Source organism: Procambarus clarkii, chromosome 91 (assembly GCF_040958095.1).
Source record: "Procambarus clarkii isolate CNS0578487 chromosome 91, FALCON_Pclarkii_2.0, whole genome shotgun sequence".
Classification (NCBI taxonomy): domain Eukaryota; kingdom Metazoa; phylum Arthropoda; class Malacostraca; order Decapoda; family Cambaridae; genus Procambarus; species Procambarus clarkii.
The window spans coordinates 4,505,796-4,527,453 of record NC_091240.1 but is presented as its reverse complement, the minus strand read 5'-3'; the positions used below and the strand labels follow the sequence as shown (position 1 = coordinate 4,527,453).

Here is a 21,658-nt window from a genome sequence, read left to right as displayed (position 1 = left end):
TGTATATCTTGTATGTAAGACCATTTCTGGAGCATGTAACTCTAGCGTGGAGTCCATATCTAGTCAAACACAATACGAAGTTAGAAAATGTTCAGAGGTATGCCTCGAGACTAGTTCCTGAGCTGAGAGGTATGAGCTATGAAGAAAGCCTACTGGAAGACAGAAGCGTTAGGAGATATATGATTTCCACTTACAGAATTCTCAGTAGAATTGACTGGGTGGATAAAGAAACTATTTAGCACTGGTGGTACATGGACAAGGGAACACAGGTGGAAGTGTAGTACCCAAATGAGCCAGAGAGACATTAGAAAGAATTTTGCAGTGTCGGTAGTTATCAAATGGAATGCATTAGGAAGTGATGTGGTGGAGGTATTCTCCATATACAGTTTCAAATGCAAATATGATAGAGCCCAATAGGTTCGGGAATCTGTAAACCAGTTGATTGATAGTCGAGAGGTGGGACCAAAGAGCCGAAGCTCAACTCTCGCAAGAAAAGCTAGGCAGGTACACACCCTGCAGGTAATTTGCATACTACATTGTTACCAGCTGTGATAATACCAGCCAGACACAATGGATTGTAATATGGTAGTGAAAAAGATTCTCCTGGCAACGTCCCCGTCAGTATACAATGAAGTCAAAGTAACGTGATATATCTATGAGGAAAAGCTTTGGATCAGATCGGGGATCGAACCAGCGTCCATGGTCACCCCACAGATGTTCGCCTTAAGTCCATGGACCAGGACATGCCCAGCGCTACACAATCTGGGATCCGCCATAACACCAATTCCTCTCAGTTATTCAGAAGTATTGGAGGGGGTAGGACTCGCCACAAACTATAGGAACGTGTTGGAGGGGGTAGGACTCGCCACAAACTATAGGAACGTGTTGGAGGGGGTAGGACTCACAACAAACTATAGGAACGTGTTGGAGGGGGTGGGACTCACAACAAACTATAGGAACGTGTTGGAGGGGGTAGGACTCACAACAAACTATAGGAACGTGTTGGAGGGGGTGGGACTCACAACAAACTATAGGAACGTGTTGGAGGGGGTAGGACTCACAACAAACTATAGGAACGTGTTGGAGGGGGTAGGACTCACAACAAACTATAGGAACGTGTTGGAGGGGGTAGGACTCACAACAAACTATAGGAACGTGTTGGAGGGGGTAGGACTCACAACAAACTATAGGAACGTGTTGGAGGGGTAGGACTCACAACAAACTATAGGAACGTGTGGCGGAATGCTAAAACTCACAGAAACGTGACGAGTTGGTCAATAATAGCAGCTCGTCTTTCACCTGTTGTACGACAATGTACATATACAAGACGCAGCAACTCACAAGAGTATACGAAGTTTAAAAGATTTTATGTTATGATCTTCCCTCGGCAGCGAGTGATTCCCCAATGAGAAGCGTGACCAGCATTACGGGGTTACCTCGAGGGCTGAATCCAACTGTTATAATGACGTTTAAAAAAGGTAGATTACAGGTAATGGGTTGAGACAGGAGATCCGGGAGGGAAGCTGGGATGGACCTCCGCCCACGACGACAGCTGGACGCCCACTGCTTGAATGCACCAATCAGCAGCAGCAAGGGTGACCCCGTCGTGACGTGGGCGCTGGTGCCGCTAGTTCCTCCTTGCTCAGGGAAGCTTTTTAATGAAACCAGCATAGAGGTTAATGACCAGGCTGTGGCACCACCGCCTGTCTATCTCGAGACGGATCTTGAAATCTCTTGTAGATGGGTTAATGATATTTGCAAAGTATCTTTGTTAGATTTATTGAATATCCGTCTGGGCAAACTAGGTATAACAATCCGGTATAACAATGTCGTTCGTGAGAGCTAGTCACACTTTAACGAGGCAGTCAATAGTGACAGAACTCTATACGTTACGATACGGCTCACCTCTTGCACGTTACAAACCTCGCGTCTCCTTTGCTCACGCGATCTCGATAGAATTCTTGGTGACTCGGATACTTTTGATATCGTTTGCCTTATGCGTTTCTATTCTCGTATTGGCATCCTTGGTGATATCTAGCGCCCTCTGATTATCCTGCACATTTGATGGTGCTACATAGCCTTCCCGGCTTGGTGCCTTCTTTTGATAATTACTTACTTTGCTCACGCAATACGCGGGTACGTGAGAGTAAATATATTATTTAACCCTGAAGGGTCAACCTCCAGACTGAAAGACGTACCGCTGCATAATATGTCATCCCTTACCTTGATATTAACCTTTACTGAGACTAAATCGTTGACAGGTCAATTAATATGCGGAAATGATCTCCCAGAAGGTATAGACTTATTCTTCTTAATATTTACTGACGACGATGAATTATGAGAAGGATCAAGACAGGAGGACAGAATGAAGCTTCAAGAAGACCTGGATAAACTGAAGGGAAGGTCCAACAAATGGCTATTAGTGTTTAGCCCCAGAAAATGCAAAGTAATGAAGTTAGGTGTAGGGAGGAGGAGGCCAGATACAGGTATCATTTGGGAGATTAAATCCTTCAAGAACTAAGAAGAATGACCTGCCGGTTGATATCACGCCAGACCTGTCCCCTGAAGCCCACATCAAGAGGATATTATTAGCGGCATATGCCAGGTTGACCAACATACGAACCTTCTTTAGAAACTTGTGTAAAGAATCATACAAAACCTTATATACTATATATCTCAGCTCAATCCTAGAGTATGCATCTCTAGCGTGGAGTCCGTATCTAGTCAAGAACACCACTAAATTGGAGAAGGTTCAAAGGTATGCCAACAGACTGGTACCCGAGCTGAGGGGTATGAGCTACGAAGACACACTACGGGAATTGAACCTCACGTCGCTGGAAGAGAAGAGCTAGATGAGACATGATCGCCACATACAAGATCATCAGAGGAATTGATAGAGACAGTTTATTTAACACAGGTGATACACGCACAAGGGGACAGGTGGAAACCGAGTACCCAGATGAGCCACAGAGACATTAAAAAGAACTTTTTCAGTGTCAGAGTAGTTAACAAATGACGTACATAAGGCAGTGATGTGGTGGAGGCTGACTCCATACACAGTTTCAAGTGTAGATATGATAGAGCCCAGTAGGCTCAGGAACCTGTACACCTGTTGATTGACGGTTGAGAGGCGGGACCAAAGAGTCGAAGCTCAACCCCCGCAAGCACAATTGCGGGGGTTGAGTAATTACCATACTAGGTTCGGCTATCACTCGGTGGCTACCTAACACACACGCATTCTCAGGCTCGAACCCGAGTTGTTCTTGCTTACGAAAACATTGTTGATGTGGCCGGCAGCCCTGCCACATCAACAATGGCAGCCCAGCCACATCAACAATGGCAGCCCAGCCACATCAACAATGGCAGCCCTGCCACATCAACAATGGCAGCCCTGCCACATCAACAATGGCAGCCCTACCACATCAACAATGGCAGCCCAGCCACATCAACAATGGCAGCCCTGCCACATCAACAATGGCAGCCCTGCCACATCAACCATGGCAGCCCTGCCACATCAACAATGGCAGCCCTGCCACATCAACAATGGCAGCCCTGCCACATCAACAATGGCAGCCCAGCCACATCAACAATGGCAGCCCTGCCACATCAACAATGGCAGCCCTGCCACATCAACAATGGCAGCCCTGCCACATCAACAATGGCAGCCCTGCCACATCAACCATGGCAGCCCTGCCACATCAACAATGACCAACTGCTCATTCCATGCACCCCCCCCCCCCCCCCCCCCCACTGTTTACGTCGGTAAAACGCTTTACACACGACTCATAATTGATGATTTTAGAACATTTCCCGAACAGTGCTTCGGTGACGAGCTGTTCGAATATCACCCGTGTAAATTCTTCACCCACGTACTACGAAAACAAGTAATTGGCAACAGAACCCAAACAATTAAAACCTTTGGCTAAACATGCACAAGATGCTAATAAAATTCCCGTTATGAATGAACATCATGTTAAAATTAATGAATGCGGCTTTGGGGTCGGCCGCTGGATGGAATGAACATAGCTTGAGGACGGTTTGTACTAAAACACATAATTACCGACAGAAGCGCAGAGCTGTGCGTGTGTTAGTGGCTTCGTGCGAATGTTGCACTCAAACCCCAATGTTTGAACTTATATATAAATAAAAACAAAAACAAATAATCTTTAACCTCACCTAACCTAATTTAGGCCTAATTATAATACAATTTCTAATAAATAATGGTGCGTCTGGGATCATCCTGAACGTAAGTTCGAACCCTCATCACGGCCCTTGTGGATTTATTCATTAATGCTAATTTATACATGAGAAAAATATCAATTTTGAATACCTAAGTTAAAATTGATGACTGTGTCTTTAGTGTCAACCACAGCCCGGGCGAACATTGCCCAAACGGGTCGACACACAACTGCGAACAATTTTAGTTCAGTTCATTTATTATGCACCCCATACCCATCCCGTGGGCGGTAGAGCAAAGTGTCACAGGGGCACATAATGGGCTCAGGTGATCGAACCCCGACACTCGTTTAGCTAAGCAAGTTACAGTCTTGATGATCGAGTTACAAAAATTCAATGCCGCTGCGGGTTGATGTCCTCGCGGCGCGCGCGCACGCTCCCTCTCGATACACTGACCTTCACTACTACCGCCTTCCCTCACTGACCAACCTAGATGTAGTCCATCTCCCTCACTCCTCCCTCTCATGATCTCACACACTCACACAGAAGAGGTGGCAGCCTCCACAAACATTTCGCCAGCTTCGTCAGGTTCAGGGACGTGTTTACATGGGCACCAAGATCGTCGACCAGGTTTGTTATTGTTATAGACGACCTCGTAACGCTTTGCAACACGTAAATTGTTTTAGTAAATACTGACTAATCCGCCATGATCGTAAGTGCTGTGTAGATTCCAGCTCAGGTCCGGGTGTAGCAACAGGGCCCCCGGGAAGCTGTACAGGTTCGATACCCACTATTTCTTGGTCAGAGAGCAGGTATGTGTGTGTGAGGGGAGATATGTGAGGGAGGAGTGAGGGAGATATGTGAGGGAGGAGTGAGGGAGATATGTGAGGGAGATATGTGAGGGAGGAGTGAGGGAGATATGTGAGGCAATAATCAATAGCCTCGGTTGTCCGGTTGGCAAAGCCATGCAAGTTTCATGATGGGGAGTGAAGGCCATTTGTGTGTGTGTGTGTGTGTGTGTGTGTGTGTGTGTGTGTGTGTGTGTGTGTGTGTGTGTGTGTGTGTGGTGTGTATATGTGGTGTGTGTGTATATATGTGGTGTGTGTACTCACCTATTTGTACTCACCTATTTGTGCTTGCAGGATCGAGCATTGACTCTTGGATCCCGCCTTTCCAGCCATCGGTTGTTTACAGCAATGACTCCTGTCCCATTTCCCTATCATACCTAGTTTTAAAAGTATGAATAGTATTTGCTTCCACAACCTGTTCCCCAAGTGCATTCCATTTTTCCACTACTCTCACGCTAAAAGAAAACTTCCTAACATCTCTGTGACTCATCTGAGTTTCCAGTTTCCACCCATGTCCCCTCGTTCTGTTACTATTACGTGTGAACATTTCATCTATTTCCACTTTGTCAATTCCACTGAGTATTTTATATGTCCCTATCATATCTCCTCTCTCTCTTCTTTTCTCTAGTGTCGTAAGGTTCAGTTCCTTCAGACGCTCTTCATATCCCATCCCTCGTAACTCTGGGACAAGCCTCGTCGCAAACCTCTGAACCTTCTCTAGTTTCTTTATGTGTTTCTTCAGGTGGGGGCTCCATGATGGCGCGGCATACTCTAAGACGGGTCTCACGTAGGCAGTGTAAAGCGCCCTAAAAGCCTCCTCATTTAGGTTTCTGAATGAAGTTCTAATTTTCGCCAGTGTAGAGTACGCTGCTGTCGTTATCCTATTTATATGTGCCTCAGGAGTTAGATTAGGTGTCACATCCACTCCCGGGTCTCTTTCTCGAATCGTTACAGGTAGGCAGTTCCCCTTCATTGTGTACTGTCCCTTTGGTCGCCTATCTCCTGATCCCATTTCCATAACTTTACATTTACTCGTGTTGAACTCCAGTAGCCATTTCCCTGGAAATGACTATCTCTGCAACCTGTCCAGGTCCTCTTGGAGGATCCTACAATCCTCATCTGTCACAACTCTTCTCATTAATTTTGCGTCATCCGCAAACATTGACATGTAGGATTCCACTCCTGTAAACATATCATTTACGTAAATTAGAAAGAGGATTGGTCCCAGCACCGATCCTTGAGGTACTCCACTTGTTACTGTTCGCCAGTCCGACTTCTCGCCCCTTACCATTACCCTCTGGCTCCTTCCTGTTAGGTAGTTCTTCACCCATACTAGGGCCTTTCCGCTTACTCCTGCCTGCCTCTCAAGTTTGTATAGCAGTCTCATGTGCGGTACTGTATCAAAGGCCTTTTGGCAGTCAAGAAATATGCAGTCTGCCCAGCCTTCTCTGTCCTGCCTTATGCTTATCCTCATTTGTGTGTGTGTGTGTGTGTGTGTGTGTGTGTGTGTGTGTGTGTGTGTGTGTGTGTGTATATGTGTGTGTGTGTGTGCGCATATATATATGTGTGTGTGCGTGTGCAGGAGCTGTTAGCTCTTGGATCCTGCCTTTCGAGCCACCGATGGCCTAGTGTAATGTCTCCTGGCCTATTTCCTCTCATATCCTCTAGACCAATCACTGTCCCTCCCCACAATACCACCCCCGCAACAAACTCCCAGGTACCAATTTATTCCAAGGTGAACAGAAGACATTAAGTGAAAGAAAACATTTTCCAAACGCTTCCGTGTCATGTCGCGGGGGATCGAACCCTCCCCGATCCTCATTTGTCAGCCGATAACCTATCCCACTATGTGCGTGCGCGTGTGTGTGTGAGGCACGCAGCGTCTGTCATCCTTCTAGTCCACAGAGCTGGGGATATATGCCAGAGCCTACGGTGGCTCTATTAGACAAAGAGCCTGCGGTAGGTGTAGTGTAGAGCTTCAATTAGGTAATAAATGTAATTTATTTTTCCCAGTACGGGCAAGGCTAGTGCCACGGCCAGACTAACCTTGATAGCGATCAATGTGTGTTAAGATCAACGCTGTACCGGGTAACGAACCTCTTATAGGTCGTGTAATTATCCGGAGTGGGCGTTAAGCCGGCGTGACTGTACTACTTGGGAATGTTGTGACATGTCCCAGGGTATGGAGCTGGGATATGGGGTCATGGAGCTGGGATATGAGGTCATGGAGCTGGGATATGAGGTCATGGAGCTGGGATATGGGGTCATGAAGCTGGGATATGAGGTTATGGAGCTGGGATATGAGGTCATGGAGCTGGGATATGAGGTCATGAAGCTGGGATATGAGGTCATGAAGCTGGGATATGAGGTCATGGAGCTGGGATATGGGGTCATGAAGCTGGGATATGAGGTCATGGAGCTGGGATATGAGGTCATGGAGCTGGGATATGAGGTCATGGAGCTGGGATATGGGGTCATGGAGCTGGGATATGGGGTCATGAAGCTGGGATATGAGGTCATGGAGCTGGGATATGAGGTCATGGAGCTGGGATATGAGGTCATGGAGCTGGGATATGAGGTCATGAAGCTGGGATATGAGGTCATGGAGCTGGGATATGGGGTCATGAAGCTGGGATATGAGGTCATGGAGCTGGGATATGAGGTCATGGAGCTGGGATATGGGGTCATGGAGCTGGGATATGGGGTTATGGAGCTGGGATATGGGGTCATGGAGCTGGGATATGGGGTCATGGAGCTGGGATATGGGGTCATGGAGCTGGGATATGAGGACATGGAGCTGGGATATGAGATCATGGAGCTGGGATATGAGCTCATGGAGCTGGGATATGAGATCATGGAGCTGGGATATGAGGACATGGAGACGGAACATAAGGACTGAGTAACATAACGAGGCCCAATCACTTTAAAATTATCGAGGAACGAACGCCGACCCTACAGGAAGCGAGGCCATTCTGTACCGACCAGTCTTGGTAGCCACAAGGCTCAGAGAAGAACACAGATCTCGTTAATACTCCCAGTAAGGTCGTCAGCAAGCCAGAACTATATTACACACGCAAGGATATACGCGTACAAAACGTAGCGTAAGAAACAGAAAGGTTGGACAAATTGTACGTATTTAAATACGAGAGAGAGAGAGAGAGAGAGAGAGAGAGAGAGAGAGAGAGAGAGAGAGAGAGAGAGAGAGAGAGAGAGAGAGAGAGAGAGAGAGAGAGAGAGTAATCAGAGGAGAAATCACAAAATATATATGATGGTTTAAATGTTTTCATATAAACCGCGACACGGATTTAGGAAAATAAATCCTGTCTCATAACTGTATTAAGAATTCTTTGATGGGATGAGGACGGTGCAGGAGCTGAGAGTGGATAAACTAGAGACCTTCGGGGCCCCAGCTGGTGTATATCAGGAAGAGATGAAAGGGTCAGACTAAATCTCTTGGGCCCCAGCCGGCGTGACTCATTAGTGTAAAATTTCCAATCTGTGCTCTCGTCGTTCTGTCGTTCAAAGCTCTGGAAAACTCTCAATATACTTTGTCAATTATCCTCTTGATCTTATGATGTCGTTGGCATACACATGTTGTCCTCAAGGGGCGAAGAAAACAGAGAACTTACATTAAAGTTAGACTAAAATACCTTTAAATCGTTAGGACAGGAGAGAAGCCACGTGACAATTACACTGCTCTACAGCCAAAATAATTATGAGACAAATGAGGTCAATCTGTACTAATTCTGGGTCACTGAAGACGGAAATGATGTTTAAATTAAAACTGTTGATTAACTCTAGCTTTCATCCAAGACGAGTCTTAAAAGTGGTTTGCTGCATAATGGGAGTGGTTTTGGGTTATGAATTCCTGTGGATTATGCAGCCCACGTGAAGGAAACTTAACACAACAGGAAGCAGCTTTTGAGGTGCATAAATGATGCCCAGCACCAGTGGCAGGTCTGTGGCGACCTGAACGTTGTTGGTCTTGTGATGGGAGTGTCCGGGGCCGCGTACACAGGGTACTGCTCTCGTCTTGGTGAGTGAGACAGTCGTGCGAGATCGTCCCCACAGTGTCAAGAGGGACTAGCCACTCCACCCATCACTGGGGCCTGGGTGAAAACCGTTCAGCATCGAGAAAAAACGTTTAGCATCGAGAAAAACTTTCAGCATTTTGAAAAACGTTCAGGATCCACCACTTGAGTCAAGCAAGAGTTTGTGGCCACCCATACTCACCAAAAACACAAGCTAATCAGCAATTTTAATTGTTACAATTCAAGCCAGCAGGTCAGGCTACACGAGGAAGAGCTCTCTTCATCCCTCACAAGCAGACAACTTTCGAAAACTGGTGAGCAGTGTTATATTTGTGGCAGGTCAGAGGCAGAGTGCATATACAGAGTACGTGTGTAAACGGCCTGGTAATGGGACTCGAGCCCGCAATGATCTAAGGCAGGATGGTGAGGTAATTTGTGAAGAGCTCTACACACAAGATCCCAAGATGGCCTTACAGCTAAGTAGGAATAATGCTCGGATAAGAGAGAGAGAGAGAGAGAGAGAGAGAGAGAGAGAGAGAGAGAGAGAGAGAGAGAGAGAGAGAGAGAGAGAGAGAGAGAGAGAGAGAGAGAGAGAGAGGGGGGGGGGCGAGTCACTAGGCACTGCTGTGTTCTCATAAGAACATATGTAAGTGAAGGATGATCTTGTTCAGTAGTCAGCTCACGTGTCTTGACGTGTTCAACTACTGCCTCCCAATTACCTCCCAAAATGGGCCACTTTGTCCCATTAGCCTCACTTTACCAATTTATATTTTAACAGCGCAATTCTAGACTAAGACAAGAATATTGGTTATGTTTCAGCTCCCTGGATTTTGATCTCCCGATGCTACGAAATTCCCGGGCGGGACAGAAGCGGTTGGGCACGTTTCCTATCACCTAATGCCACTGTTCACCTAGCAGTAAATAGGTACCAAGGAGTTAGTCAGCTTGTTGTGGAGTTGCATCTTGGGGGCGGGTCAGTAATTTAACCCTAGGGGAAGGAGGACACTTCAATATAAGCCTAACATGTACTGTATCTATACACTGGCTGCCTGTCCCCCGACACAAGGAATTAAATTAATTTTTGTTTATTGGGCAGCTGAACAAACAAGATGAACAAACTCCGCTGGACTGTTCATCCTTCCAGATGCAACTCAGATACTCTGAACTGTGTGCAGTGAACAGACTGTCCAACAAGGGATTAGCATCTTGCAAACCTCAAATTTACATTATGTTGCAGTTGCAAAGGGGACGAGAGGGGGGGGAGGGGAGGAGGGGACTATTGAAAGACGTATAACGACGCATCAGCGACACTCAAACGATCTCAACGCACTCTAATGGCGTCGTGTGAACCAAAGACGCCACATGTTGAAAGATAAAACAAAACTTCAGACCTTATAATCACCCTACCTGACCTTATACTCACCCTACCTGACCTTATACTCACCCTACCTGCTCCTACACCCTCACCCTCCTTCATACTCCCAGGACACACCTTCCCTCTTCCTTTCCATGAATTGGGTGAGCGGAAGTTTGCGTCATTTACAAAGTAAATAACTTGCAGTGAATGCAGTTCAGGTGATCATAAACGGTAATGTGGCCTCAGGGAAACACACGAGAAGCGAGTCTTATCCGCAAGAGGATTTGAACCTTTGTGTCCGGGATCCGGTGCTTGGCCCCGAGCGGATCTATAGACGATAGAACAGATGCGTCCTTCCTTTGTTAGAGCGTTCACCTCACCACAATAGTGAGGTAAACAACAAAAGAACCACCACAGGAATCTCTTCATTTTTTGTTTCCAGTACATCTGTCTTGCTGCTTGTCTATCTCTGTCTGTCTCACACGTCAGATATGGTTCCCTGTCTGTACCAGCCAGCCTTGTCTGCAACACCAGCCAGTCTTTCCTGCAACACTAAAGAGCTTCATGTCTCTGGTTGTACCTATTGCACCTCTACTCTTCAACTGGGTTATATTGCACTTCCTGCCATGCCTCCTGGCCTCGTCAGGTCGTATTTCCGAGAGAAGATTTGGAACAAGTCCTTCTAATATTATCCATGAATAAATTATTATGAATTTTTGTTTCGCCTGCACTCTGCAGAATATAGTTTGATGAATTGTAAATGTTTCCAATAATGTTGATGATTTATTGAATGGATTCTGGCAGATCTCTGCACGTTCTCCATGTCAGGAACTTCTCCAGCTTTGAATGGGGCTGTTAGTGTGCATTAATATTCTACTTTAGCGTCTTGAAAAGCATCATCTATTTATTGTGTCATTTAGGAGTAAGGTCTTCTGGCACGATTACTCACAAATCTTTTATGTTTCTTTTAGTTTCAACAGTATGATTGGACTACGTTATATATATGTAGTTTCTAATTTGAGTTTCCAATTTCCAATTTAACCATAACGGAGTAGCTGAGAATTGTCTTCATTGAACATGTTGCGGCTCGTTGGATGACCTGATTGACATCAGTTTAGAGGTTTGCTGCGTCCTCTATATTGTCTGCTCTAGTAGAGCACAGTTCGTCAGTTTGTGTTTTTGTCTGTCCCATATGAGGATGAGGAAAAGTACTGGAGCAAACACAGTACCCGGCGGGACTGTGCTTTTCCTGGATGATAAGAATTTGTCTTTATTGACAATTTTACTCTGTTCTGTTCGTTAGGAAATTGAAGATCCGTTTTTTTGTTTGGCCGTAATTCCTCGTGTGTGCATTGTGTGTGTGTGCAATAACACTATACTCACACACACTAGAAAGTGAAGGGACGACGACGTTTCGGTCCGTCCTGGACCATTCTCAAGTCGATTGTGATAATGGTTTAGTCTCACAATCGACTTCGGTCCGTCCAGGACGGACCGAAACGTTGTCATCCCTTCAATTTCTAGTGTGTGGTCTGGTCAACATATTTCAGCCACGTTATTGTGACTCCTCGCCTGCACTATACTCACACTACTCGAACGTTTTCGCGAAATCTGCGTATTAGCATTTTGAGCGTCTTCCATGGAATCAAAACTCATTTCAGAGTGTTCTAGTGTTCAGAGGCAAGAACATCCTGATCTACACCCATGTTGACCAGGTTATACAGACGTTGTGACTCCATACGTTTTGTGAACGTCTTAGCACTCCAAGATTTTCATATGTGATGTTAGTGCATCAGTTACATCATTTTTTGGCGTCTGCTTTACTACCTCCTTTGTGGAGTGGCTCGATCTCTGCTATTTTAAGTGCATCGGGTATAACATCAGTGTCCAAGCTCCGTCTCCAAATAATCTTTAGGGCTTGGGATAGTTTTGCAATTCTTGATGAATATATAATTCGTCTAAGTGTATGGCCGCGGTGTTCAGGACTACTTCCACGTCTAGGGAAGCTGAAGGTGACATCTGATAGATGATTTGATTTTGGTATCAAGTTCATAGAGAATTCATTTTGGGTGAGCGATCTTCAGTGTGTTGAGGGACTCGAGGAACACACAGTTGTGCTGTATCCTGTCACTGATTGGTATTGACAGGCAAGTACACAACCACACACTACTTCCTGCCCCCACACACACCACCATCGACCTCCCACACACACACCACCATCGACCCCCCCCCCCCGCCACACACACCCACACTCATTAAAGTCTGGACAGGAGAAAGACGTGAAGAAGGCGAGAACAGCGTCACTCACTACCACATTCAAGACGCGAAGACCCGTCCCACACACCTGTCTCCTCCCTCTACCACACCTGAGAGTGTCCCACACCTGACTCCTTCCCCTACTCAAGGAAACCCGTAAGCGTGGAACACACTTACCTCCTCCCTTCCCCCTTCCCCCCAAGGTCACCCATCTAAGAGTGAGAGCACCTACAGTATTGTACTACCTCTCTACCTCTGAAGTATTTCCTATGATGATAAAGACCGCAGCTCCGCACTCTGGGGGCTCCGAGCTCAACACTATTCTCACACAGGATGCTGCCCAACACACACGTCTCTGTGACCTTTCCAGACACTCTCTAACACTTGGTGAGAGGCCGGAGGAGGAGGAGGACGCCGCCTAGTGGCGACTCCTGTTAGCAGGCTGAGAGCTTTCCCTTACCATAGGTCAGTGACGGTAAGTCCTGCTCACTTGTTTTTTCCTCCTGGAATGTTGCCCCGTCATTCGTTAAACAAGTCTGTTTTACCCAATTACTGCTGGGGGAACAGTTAGGAGGTGGTTCACCCAGTTCAACCGCCTGTATAATTCGGAGGCCAGCATGCAGGCGCTGCGACTATGAATTAATGCGAACTTTTCTTGCATGAATTGTATAAAATAACGAGTCCTTTCGAACTCTTCCCTCTCAGAAAATGCTGGTAGTCTACGTCCTCGACTCACAACCTCAGGTTCGACTCCGTGCCGGCACAGAAATGGTTGGGCACGTTTCCTTTCACCTGATGTACCTGTTCACCTAGCAGCTAAATTAGGTATACCCAAGAGTTAGTTGTGGGGTTGTAACCTGAGGAAGATCAGAAGTTGGCCTAGGTGAAGGGGGGGGGGAGCTAGGTGGTCAGACCCTAGGTGCTGAAAGGCCACCTAGGTGGGAGGAAGCCTCGAGGAATCTAACTACAGGCTTCCTGTCACCACCAACTGGGACTATATATGTACAGCAGCCCACAGCGACGCGAGGCACAGACAGAGTCTGATTAAGGCAACGGTACAAAGCCGGACAACATAGAACCTCAGAGCGGACATTCCAGTGACCAAAACAAACCGAAAAGACGCAGGGACAGGAAAAGGCAACTATGAGTCACAGGAAGAAACCCATACAATAGACCACCGAGCCACAGAAACGACCAAACCATCAACAAAAGACCCATAAGAACATAAGAACATAAGAACAAAGGTAACTGCAGAAGGCCTATTGGCCCATACGAGGCAGCTCCTATTCTATAACCACCCAATCCCACTCATATACTTGTCCAACCCGTGCTTGAAACAATCGAGGGACCCCACCTCCACAATGTTACGCGGCAATTGGTTCCACAAATCAACAACCCTGTTACTGAACCAGTATTTACCCAAGTCTTTCCTAAATCTAAACTTATCCAATTTATATCCATTGTTTCGTGTTCTGTCCTGTGTTGATACTTTTAATACCCTATTAATATCCCCCCGGTTATGTCCATTCATCCACTTGTAAACCTCTATCATGTCACCCCTAACTCTTCGCCTTTCCAGTGAATGCAACTTAAGCTTTGTTAATCTTTCTTCATATGAAAGATTTCTAATTTGGGGAATTAACTTAGTCATCCTACGCTGGACACGTTCAAGTGAATTTATATCCATTCTATAATATGGCGACCAAAACTGAACTGCATAATCTAAATGGGGCCATACAATAGACCACCGAGCCACAGAAACGACCAAACCATCAACAAAAGACCCATACAATAGACCACCGAGCCACAGAAACGACAAAACCATCAACCAAAGACCCATATGCACCCGCCCACAGAAATGGCATCACCGTCTACCAAAAGACAGACTATTATTTGAGAATATTAGTGACTGCTGCTGCCGCTGGAGGGACGACTGATCAACGGGGAGGCGGGTGAACCAAGTAATAAGAGACCCATTCCTGCCCCCTAGTGTCCGGTGCTCACCAGCGAAACATTCAGGAAACCTTCGCTCAGAGCGGGAATTAATCAGTCCGGCCCAGGATATAAGCCTATATGATGTGGCGGCGGAGACAGCCAACTGTTACTACCTCTCCTCTTCTGTCCTGGACGGGTTGGGGGGTTCTGTTGTCAGCTTTTGGACGGGAGAGGACGTTTTTATGTACGTGCTTTACAGGCAACTTTTTTTTTGCGTTTTGGTTTAGTTAGGGAAGGTTCAGTTAGGGAAGGTTCAGTTAAGGGAAGGTTTAGTTAGGGAAGGTTTAGTTAGGGAAGGTTCAGTTAGGGGAAGGTTTAGTTAGGGAAGGTTTAGTTAGGGAAGGTTTAGTTAGGGAAGGTTCAGTTAGGGGAAGGTTCAGTTAGGGAAGGTTTAGTTAGGGAAGGTTCAGTTAGGGAAGGTTCAGTTAGGGGAAGGTTTAGTTAGGGGAAGGTTCAGTTAGGGAAGGTTCAGTTAGGGAAGGTTCAGTTAGGGGAAGGTTTAGTTAGGGAAGGTTTAGTTAGGGAAGGTTTAGTTAGGGAAGGTTCAGTTAGGGGAAGGTTCAGTTAGGGAAGGTTTAGTTAGGGAAGGTTCAGTTAGGGAAGGTTCAGTTAGGGGAAGGTTTAGTTAGGGGAAGGTTCAGTTAGGGAAGGTTCAGTTAGGGGAAGGTTCAGTTAGGGAAGGTTCAGTTAGGGAAGGTTCAGTTAGGGGAAGGTTCAGTTAGGGAAGGTTCAGTTAGGGGAAGGTTTAGTTAGGGAAGGTTTAGTTAGGGAAGGTTCAGTTAGGGGAAGGTTTAGTTAGGGAAGGTTTAGTTAGGGAAGGTTCAGTTAGGGGAAGGTTCAGTTAGGGAAGGTTTAGTTAGAGAAGGTTCAGTTAGGGAAGGTTCAGTTAGGGGAAGGTTTAGTTAGGGGAAGGTTCAGTTAGGGAAGGTTCAGTTAGGGGAAGGTTCAGTTAGGGAAGGTTCAGTTAGGGAAGGTTCAGTTAGGGGAAGGTTCAGTTAGGGAAGGTTCAGTTAGGGAAGGTTTAGTTAGGGGAAGGTTTAGTTAGGGAAGGTTCAGTTAGGGAAGGTTTAGTTAGGGGAAGGTTTAGTTAGGGAAGGTTTAGTTAGGGGAAGGTTTAGTTAGGGAAGGTTCAGTTAGGGAAGGTTTAGTTAGGGAAGGTTTAGTTAGGGGAAGGTTCAGTTAGGGAAGGTTTAGTTAGGGGAAGGTTTAGTTAGGGAAGGTTTAGTTAGGGGAAGGTTTAGTTAGGGAAGGTTCAGTTAGGGAAGGTTTAGTTAGGGAAGGTTTAGTTAGGGGAAGGTTCAGTTAGGGAAGGTTTAGTTAGGGGAAGGTTCAGTTAGGGAAGGTTTAGTTAGGGGAAGGTTTAGTTAGGGAAGGTTCAGTTAGGGGAAGGTTCAGTTAGGGAAGGTTTAGTTAGGGGAAGGTTTAGTTAGGGGAAGGTTTAGTTAGGGGAAGGTTTAGTTAGGGAAGGTTCAGTTAGGGGAAGGTTTAGTTAGGGGAAGGTTCAGTTAGGGAAGGTTCAGTTAGGGGAAGGTTCAGTTAGGGAAGGTTTAGTTAGGGGAAGGTTCAGTTAGGGAAGGTTCAGTTAGGGAAGGTTTAGTTAGGGGAAGGTTCAGTTAGGGAAGGTTTAGTTAGGGGAAGGTTCAGTTAGGGAAGGTTCAGTTAGGGAAGGTTTAGTTAGGGGAAGGTTCAGTTAGGGGAAGGTTCAGTTAGGGAAGGTTTAGTTAGGGGAAGGTTCAGTTAGGGAAGGTTCAGTTAGGGAAGGTTTAGTTAGGGGAAGGTTCAGTTAGGGAAGGTTTAGTTAGGGAAGGTTCAGTTAGGGGAAGGTTCAGTTAGGGAAGGTTCAGTTAGGGAAGGTTCAGTTAGGGGAAGGTTCAGTTAGGGAAGGTTTAGTTAGGGGAAGGTTCAGTTAGGGAAGGTTCAGTTAGGGAAGGTTTAGTTAGGGGAAGGTTCAGTTAGGGAAGGTTTAGTTAGGGAAGGTTCAGTTAGGGGAAGGTTCAGTTAGGGAAGGTTCAGTTAGGGAAGGTTCAGTTAGGGAAGGTTTAGTTAGGGGAAGGTTCAGTTAGGGAAGGTTTAGTTAGGGAAGGTTTAGTTAGGGAAGGTTCAGTTAGGGAAGGTTTAGTTAGGGGAAGGTTCAGTTAGGGAAGGTTTAGTTAGGGGAAGGTTCAGTTAGGGAAGGTTCAGTTAGGGGAAGGTTCAGTTAGGGGAAGGTTCAGTTAAGGGAAGGTTCAGTTAGGGAAGGTTCAGTTAGGGGAGGTTCAGTTAGGGAAGGTTCAGTTAGGGAAGGTTCAGTTAAGGGAAGGTTCAGTTAGGGGAAGGTTTAGTTAGGGAAGGTTCAGTTAGGGGAAGGTTCAGTTAGGGGAAGGTTCAGTTAGGGGAAGGTTCAGTTAGGGGAAGGTTTAGTTAGGGGAAGGTTTAGTTAGGGAAGGTTCAGTTAGGGAAGGTTCAGTTAGGGGAAGGTTTAGTTAGGGGAAGGTTTAGTTAGGGGAAGGTTTAGTTAGGGGAAGGTTCAGTTAGGGAAGGTTCAGTTAGGGAAGGTTCAGTTAGGGAAGGTTTAGTTAGGGAAGGTTTAGTTAGGGGAAGGTTTAGTTAGGGGAAGGTTCAGTTAGGGAAGGTTCAGTTAGGGAAGGTTCAGTTAAGGAAGGTTCAGTTAAGGGAAGGTTTAGTTAGGGGAAGGTTCAGTTAGGGAAGGTTCAGTTAAGGGAAGGTTTAGTTAGGGGAAGGTTCAGTTAGGGAAGGTTCAGTTAAGGGAAGGTTTAGTTAGGGAAGGTTTAGTTAGGGGAAGGTTCAGTTAGGGAAGGTTTAGTTAGGGAAGGTTTAGTTAGGGGAAGGTTTAGTTAGGGGAAGGTTTAGTTAGGGGAAGGTTCAGTTAGGGAAGGTTCAGTTAAGGGAAGGTTCAGTTAAGGGAAGGTTTAGTTAGGGGAAGGTTCAGTTAGGGGAAGGTTTAGTTAGGGGAAGGTTCAGTTAGGGAAGGTTCAGTTAAGGGAAGGTTTAGTTAGGGGAAGGTTCAGTTAAGGGAAGGTTTAGTTAGGGGAAGGTTCAGTTAGGGAAGGTTTAGTTAGGGGAAGGTTCAGTTAGGGAAGGTTCAGTTAAGGGAAGGTTTAGTTAGGGAAGGTTCAGTTAGGGAAGGTTTAGTTAGGGAAGGTTTAGTTAGGGGAAGGTTCAGTTAGGGAAGGTTTAGTTAGGGGAAGGTTCAGTTAGGGAAGGTTTAGTTAGGGGAAGGTTCAGTTAGGGAAGGTTTAGTTAGGGGAAGGTTCAGTTAGGGAAGGTTTAGTTAGGGGAAGGTTCAGTTAGGGAAGGTTTAGTTAGGGGAAGGTTCAGTTAGGGAAGGTTTAGTTAGGGGAAGGTTCAGTTAGGGAAGGTTTAGTTAGGGGAAGGTTCAGTTAGGGGAAGGTTTAGTTAGGGGAAGGTTCAGTTAGGGGAAGGTTTAGTTAGGGAAGGTTTAGTTAGGGAAGGTTTAGTTAGGGGAAGGTTTAGTTAGGGGAAGGTTCAGTTAGGGAAGGTTTAGTTAGGGGAAGGTTCAGTTAGGGAAGGTTTAGTTAGGGGAAGGTTCAGTTAGGGGAAGGTTTAGTTAGGGGAAGGTTCAGTTAGGGGAAGGTTTAGTTAGGGGAAGGTTCAGTTAGGGGAAGGTTTAGTTAGGGAAGGTTTAGTTAGGGAAGGTTTAGTTAGGGGAAGGTTTAGTTAGGGGAAGGTTCAGTTAGGGGAAGGTTCAGTTAGGGAAGGTTTAGTTAGGGAAGGTTCAGTTAGGGGAAGGTTCAGTTAGGGCAGGTTCAGTTAGGGAACGTTCAGTTAGGGGAAGGTTTAGTTAGGGGAAGGTTCAGTTAGGGAACGTTCAGTTAGGGGAAGGTTTAGTTAGGGGAAGGTTCAGTTAGGGAAGGTTCAGTTAGGGAAGGTTCAGTTAGGGAAGGTTTAGTTAGGGGAAGGTTCAGTTAGGGGAAGGTTTAGTTAGGGGAAGGTTCAGTTAGGGAAGGTTCAGTTAGGGAAGGTTCAGTTAGGGGAAGGTTTAGTTAGGGAAGGTTCAGTTAGGGAAGGTTCAGTTAGGGAAGGTTCAGTTAGGGAAGGTTCAGTTAGGGAAGGTTCAGTTAGGGGAAGGTTCAGTTAGGGAAGGTTCAGTTAGGGGAAGGTTCAGTTAGGGAAGGTTCAGTTAGGGGAAGGTTTAGTTAGGGGAAGGTTCAGTTAGGGAAGGTTCAGTTAGGGGAAGGTTTAGTTAGGGAAGGTTCAGTTAGGGAAGGTTTAGTTAGGGAAGGTTCAGTTAGGGAAGGTTTAGTTAGGGAAGGTTCAGTTAGGGGAAGGTTCAGTTAGGGAAGGTTCATTTAGGGAAGGTTTAGTTAGGGGAAGGTTTAGTTAGGGGAAGGTTCAGTTAGGGGAAGGATCAGTTAAGGGAAGGTTTGGTTAATTTAGGATAGATTTGTTTAGGCTAGTTTAGGGTAAGGTTATATTACGATAAGGTTAGATAGGGTTAGGTAAAACTAGGTTAAATTAAGCAAGGTTTAGTCTCCTAGTTAATGCACTCCGTTAATGCGTAGTGTTATATATATATATATATATATATATATATATATATATATATATATATATATATATATATATATATATAACATATATATATATATATATATATATATGTTATATATATATATATATATATATATATATATATATATATATATAACATATATATATATATATAACATATATATATATATATATATATATATATATATATATATATATATATATATATATATATATATATATATATATATATATATATATATATATATTGAATATATTTATATGACAGCTCTTATTTTATATCCACCTAATCCCAATCATATATTTGTCATTGTACCTCACTTCACTTCACCTCTCTCTCTCTCTCCTGTCTATATATGTTCTAACTTATTGACTTGTAAATCATTCCTTCTGAAGATGTATTAATATACGAAAGTACTTAAGGAAATTCCTGTTTCAATTCTTCCTACGTGGTCTGACACTGTCACATTTTTCATCATGTGTTAATTTTCGTGATTTACAACCTCCTGTAAATGGCGACGGTCTCAATGCAGGTCGGCGTTCAATCCCCGAACGTCGTAGGGATTAGGCACCATTCCTTTCACCCCGTCCCATCCCACATCCTTATCCTGACTCCTTCTGAATAAGGATAGTAATAGTAACACCCCAGCTCTGCCAGTGTTGCCATAATCAGGATGCGATAAACCCCCAGAGACAAAACCATTAGCGAGGTGCCACTATGGCATTTATCCCCCAATCCACCTCCTGGTTCTATGCACGCCTCGCGTTATCCAACCTTATCCCACCCAATCCACCTGCAATGCTTATCAATTGAAAACCGATAATACGTTTTTTGATAAACGCCTTTATCATCTTCACAAGCACAGTTTTCTTCTTCAACTTGGTTTCAGAATATCCCAGAATGTTTTGACTTATATGTATAGATCCCTCTCCCAAATTACACACACACACACACACACACACACACACACACACACACACACACACACACACACACACACACACACACGTGGTTACCACAATCGTCTCTAATATGTAAACACAAAAGCACGTGGTCTCTTCCAGTGTGTCTCATATGTAAACAAACGAGCACGTGGTTCCCTCTGTTGTCTGCCACGTGTAAACAAACACGTGACAGAGTGACGTCAGTGCTAGGGGGTGGTCTACTAACACACATACCGTCATATTAGCTAAGTGTGACAACCTTCTAGCAAATAAACGGGCGGACAGAGGGCAGGATAGACGGGAGTAACTGGGCCATGTATTAGACAGCCAACAGGGAGTAACAAGGCAATAGTTTAGACAGCAAACAGGCAGTAAGAGAGCCATGCCTTAGACAGAACTCATCATGATATTGTATATATCAGAAGGTCAAGATTCATCAAGGCAACAACATCAAGAGATGGTCACCGGAAGTCATTAAGGACAGACAGACAGGACAACAGGAAGAGGAAGTCAGACAACAAGAGGTCACGGGGACCACATCATCAAGAGAGGTCATTAGAAGGACAATTAGAGATTAAAACAACGACGACGGCCATTACAGCACCATCACTGATTGTTTCACCTCAAAGGTGCACACCACGGTGGTCTGACAGTTGAAGGGGTCCACCACTGTGGTCTGACAGTTGAAGGGGTCCACCACTGTGGTCTGACAGTTGAAGGGGTCCACCACGGTGGTCTGACAGTTGAAGGGGTCCACCACTGTGGTCTGACAGTTGAAGGGGTCCACCACGGTGGTCTGACAGTTGAAGGGGTCCACCACTGTGGTCTGACAGTTGAAGGGGTCCACCACGGGGGTCTGACAGTTGAAGGGGTCCACCACTGTGGTCTGACAGTTGAAGGGGTCCACCACGGGGGTCTGACAGTTGAAGGGGTCCACCACTGAGGTCTGACAGTTGAAGGGGTCCACCACGGTGGTCTGACAGTTGAAGGGGTCCACCACTGTGGTCTGACAGTTGAAGGAGTCCACCACGGGGGTCTGACAGTTGAAGGGGTCCACCACGGTGGTCTGACAGTTGAAGGGGTCCACCACGGTGGTCTGACAGTTGAAGGGGTCCACCACTGTGGTCTGACAGTTGAAGGGGTCCACCACGGTGGTCTGACAGTTGAAGGGGTCCACCAAGGGGGTCTGACAGTTGAAGGGGTCCACCACTGTGGTCTGACAGTTGAAGGGGTCCACCACGGGGTCTGACAGTTGAAGGGGTCCACCACGGTGGTCTGACAGTTGAAGGGGTCCACCACGGTGGTCTGACAGTTGAAGGGGTCCACCACTGTGGTCTGACAGTTGAAGGGGTCCACCACTGTGGTCTGACAGTTGAAGGGGTCCACCACGGTGGTCTGACAGTTGAAGGGGTCCACCACGGTGGTCTGACAGTTGAAGGGGTCCACCAGGGTGGTCTGACAGTTGAAGGGGTCCACCACGGTGGTCTGACAGTTGAAGGGGTCCACCACTGTGGTCT

The 21,658-nt window shown here is 45.9% G+C and overlaps 1 protein-coding gene and 2 pseudogenes across 4 annotated transcripts in view; 2 read left to right on the top strand and 1 right to left on the bottom strand.

Annotated features, from left to right (window-relative positions):
- Window positions 1-21,658, bottom strand: part of LOC123773938 (uncharacterized) — a 134,947-nt gene that overhangs the window by 9,091 nt on the left and 104,198 nt on the right. The window lies entirely within an intron of this gene.
- LOC138349655 (ribosome-binding protein 1-like) lies at window positions 1,529-21,390 on the top strand (annotated as a pseudogene).
- Window positions 21,390-21,658, top strand: part of LOC123773810 (ribosome-binding protein 1-like) — a 7,695-nt pseudogene continuing 7,426 nt past the window's right edge.